Source organism: Elephantulus edwardii, unplaced genomic scaffold (assembly GCF_000299155.1).
Source record: "Elephantulus edwardii isolate Elephantulus edwardi_28Jun2011 unplaced genomic scaffold, EleEdw1.0 scaffold00128, whole genome shotgun sequence".
Taxonomy (NCBI): domain Eukaryota; kingdom Metazoa; phylum Chordata; class Mammalia; order Macroscelidea; family Macroscelididae; genus Elephantulus; species Elephantulus edwardii.
The window spans coordinates 2569821-2574355 of NW_006399878.1; positions in this window are offsets into that span (position 1 = coordinate 2569821).

The following is a 4535-nucleotide window of genomic DNA, read 5'->3' on the forward strand; positions in this document are numbered from 1 at the left end:
GAACGCTCTGACTGTACTCTCTCCAAGACATATCTGTTTGTTCTTTTGGCAGTCCTTGAGATATTCAATACTCTTCTTCAACACTATAACTCAAAGGCATCAATCTTTCTTTTATTTTTATTCATTGTCCAGCTTTCAGATACATAGCAAGTGACTGAAAAGACCATGGCCTGAATCAGGGACATATGACTCTTCAAACTAACATCACTGCTCCTCAGTAATTTGGATAGGTCCCTGACTGAAGACTTTTCTAAAGGATTAGGACTCCTGATATCCTGACTGCTGGTACCAAGTATGTTTATTGTGGATCCAAGTAAGGCTAATTCCTTGAAAGTTTCGTTCTTTTCTCCTTCTACCATGATATTGCTTATTAGTCCTGTTGTGAGAAATTTTGTTTTCTTGATATTGAGATGTAATCCATACTCAAGGCTGTGGTCATTGATGCTAGTTTGAAGACTAAGGTATACCTGATCCAGACCATGGTCTTTTATAGTGGATCAGACGAGGAATGTGGTGAGAGAAAGAATGTGGGGAAAATAACGGAAAAAAAGGAAGTTTTACCCACAGACTGAAACAACTGAGTTGAGTTGACAGGAGGGGAGGAAAGGGAGCAGAGATGAGCAAATGGATGAGTAAACGGGTAAAGGAGAGTGAAGCATGATCTTGACCGGACTTAATAAATAGTGCCATGATAAAATTGTTATTACTGTTATAAATAGAACATATATGAGAGACTGAGCAAAACCCAGTATTTTTAAAGAAGAATTATTTTTCTAGCTGTAAACTTTTTTTTCTAAAATCATGTGGACTCATACATATCTTTTTGTGAATGACTTATTCCATTCAGGATAATGTCCACTAGATTCATCCATGCTGTACATTTGTTCTCAGATTCTAAATTTTTAGAGGTTTTTAGTGTGGTGTTCAAAATGGCATTCCTAGTCATTGACTTTGACTTTGCCACATGGCTAGGAGATGACATGTAAATAGGGCATGTTAGTAAATAGGGCATTTCTACAAAGAGATTGGCTGATTTTGCCATTCCACTACATTTAAATTGGGCAAATTCAGCAGCAAAAATTTGGGACTCATTGCCAGCAAGGAAGAGGAAGCAGAGAACACAGCATGCATTCTTCAGAGATCAGAGATTCTTGCATCTGTCAGGCCAGTACCTACATGACAGTAGCAATAGCTTCAGCAGAGAACCAGAGACCAAAATGAGACAGAGCTGACATGAAACCGTTGCCTTGCGGAACCAAAGCCAGAGACCTTCACCCAAGCTTGCTGGAGGACTGAAATAAGACTTTATTAATTTGGCAGAACTAAGGAAACTTTGCAACACTGACCTAACCAGTGAGACTGAAGATCATAGGGATGACGAACACACTTGACAAGCTATCTTGATTTAGGAATTGTATCATTCTGCCAACCTGAATTATAGCCTATTAATTTCCCTAACAAACCCTATAACCAAGAGTATGGTTGTATGAGATCTGTGTAGTCATTGTAATGAATTTTTGGACCCAGGAGAGCAGTTATTAGTAGAGTGTGGGAATTAGTAGAAGAAATAGGTGCATAAATGTGGGAGATCATGTCTGACATTTTACAGGTTGATTTTATACTGTGGATGCTGTTGATGGGGACAATTCCCCTTTGCAGAGTTAATAAAGATCAAATATGCCCATACCATACTGCCTACACTCATTTTACAAATAGTGTTCCTTTGTATATATGTACCATAATGTGTTTATACATTCATTCATTGAGGGTACTAGGGTTGTTTCTATCTCTTTGCTTTAGTATTTCTTTAATGCTGCAATCAACAAAGCTGTGTATATTTGTGCAATGCTCTTACTTTCTTGTTGTTGTTGTTGTTATGTGCTGTCAAGTATCCTGAAACTCATAACGACCTCTATGCACAATAGCTCTGAATCCTGTTTTTTTCTGAACCAGTCTCACTGTCTCTGACACACGTAATTCCATTACCGCAGTTACTGTGTCAATCCATCTCATTCAAGGTCTTCCTCTCTTGTACTGTCCCTCCACCCTTTCAAGCATGACGTCCTTCTCCAAAGACAGGTCCCTCCTGTCAACATACCCAAAGTATGAGCCAGAGTTTCAAAATCTTTGCCTCCAGTGAGTAAGTTGGTTTCACCTTCTCCAGAACAACTATAATTGTTCTCTTGCCAGTCCATGGTATGTTCAATACTCTTCTCCAGCACCACAACTCACACCCATCAATTCTTCTCCTGTCATCCTTAATCATTGCTCACTCAACTCTTTGATACATAGCAAGTAATTACAAAGACCATGGTCTTGAACAGACAAACTTTAGTTTATAGAGTGACATCATTGCTCTTTAGCACTCTGGAGTGGTGTGTGATAACAGATTTTGCCAATGCAATTTGTATTTTTATTTCCTGACTGCTGGTGCCAAGAGTGTTGATTGTGGAGTCCAGTGAGCCCAAATTGTTAACAATCTCAATCTTCTTCCATCTGTCATGGTGCTGCCAATTAGCCCTGTGGTGAAAACTCTTTCTGATGTTAAGCTTTATTTAATCCATATTGAAGGCTGAAGTTCTTGACCTTCTGCAGCAAATACTTCAAGCATTTTCAACATTTTCAGCAAGAAAAGCTGTATCATCTGCATAATGCAAGTTTTTGGTGATTCTTCCTCAAATTCTGATGCCACATTTCTCCTCATAAAAACCAGCCTCCCAAATGATCTGTTCTGCATATAGATTAAAAAGGTATGGAAATAAGACACATCCCTGACACACTCCTTTCCTGATTTTGAACCATGCAGTGTTTCCTTGCTCTGTTCTGGCGATTGCTTCCTGGTCCAAGTTTCACATGAGTACAATCAGGTGTTCTGGAGTTCCATTCTTCTCAATGTTAGCCACAATTTGTCATGATCTACACTGTCAAATGCATTTGTGTGGTCAATGAAACATAGATAGACATTCCTCTGGTGTTCTCTGTTCTCAGACAAGATCTGACATTGGCTATGATGTCCCTAGTGCCACAATCTCTTCTAAACCCAGCTTGTATCTCTAGTAGTTCTCTGTCAACCTACTATTTCAGTTGGTTTTGAAAACCTTCAGCAGGATTTTTCTTACATATGAAATCAGTGATTTTGTTCAATAATTTCCACATTCTGTTGGATCACTTTATTCTTTTTTTTGGGGGGGGGGAATTGGAATAAGTAATTGCTAGATCATCAAATAATATGCCAATAGTCCATTTCCTAAGGAAATACCAAACTATTTTCCACAGGAGTTGTGCCATTTTGCAATTCCACCGACAGTGTGAAAGCGTTCCACAACAGTGAGCATGTTATCAGGTCACTATGAGTGAAGCTGAATTATAAAGGAATTTGACTGCTTTTGCAGTTTGCCACTTCACTGAATCTTCAGTTAGTTCCAGTAATTTCTGTCCTGTATCTTTGAGATTTTTAAAATATAATCATGTCACCTGGACATTTTCAGTCGTATTGGCATTTTCACCATGATTAGTCTTCCTGTTCATGAACATGATATTATTTTATGTAGATCTCTTTTGCTTTCTTATGGTAGTGTTTTATAGTTTTATTTTTAATTTTATATTGGTTTACTTACAAAATTTGTATATATTGTTTTTCACACCAGGTCTTTCCCATTCCTTCATCCCCTCCTCCTTCCACCCATCAAATTGTGTGACACTATGATTACTGTCTCCCCTCCGCCCCTCCTCAGCCTCTCTCCCCCACCGTGGGTCCTCATACTCATTCTACTTTAACGGCCTAATACAATATTTGTCCTTATGGGACTGAGTTAGTTCATTTAACATAATGCTCTCCAGTCCCTCCCAGATTAGGCAGTAATTAAAAAAATCACTGCGCCTGCGTGTAGCATAGTATTCAATTGTGTGAATAGATCATAATTTCTCGATCCATTCCATTGTGTTTGGACATTTAGGCTGTTTCCGTGTTCTTGTAATGGTGAATAACACTGCTATGAACATTGGTGTACAAGTCTTAGTTTGGGCCTCACTTCTCATTTTTTGGGGTCGCTATGAGTCGCAGGCAACTCGACGGCACATAACAACAACAACAACATTCCAAGCAGTGGGATAGTTGGATCATATGGAATTTCTATGTTCAGCCTTTTGAGGAAACACCAAACTGCCTTCCAGAATGGTTGTACCATTTTACAATCCCACCAACAATGTGTAAGAATTCCTCTCTCACTACATCAGCTCACAAATTTATTACTTGCTGTTCTATTAAGCTTTGTCACTTCTGCTGGGATGAGATGATATCCAATTGTGGTTTCAATTTGCAACTCTCTTATTGCCAGTGGTTTTGAGCATTTCTTCATGTGTCTGTTGGCCATCTGAACATCTTCCTCTGTGAAGTCTTTCCATGTCTTTTACCCATTTTGTAACTGTGTGATCAGTCTTTTTCTTGTGGAGGCCCTATGTTGTTGTTGTTATGTGCCGTCGAGCCGTTTGTGACTCATAGCGACCCTATGCACAACAGCCCTAAACCCTGTTCT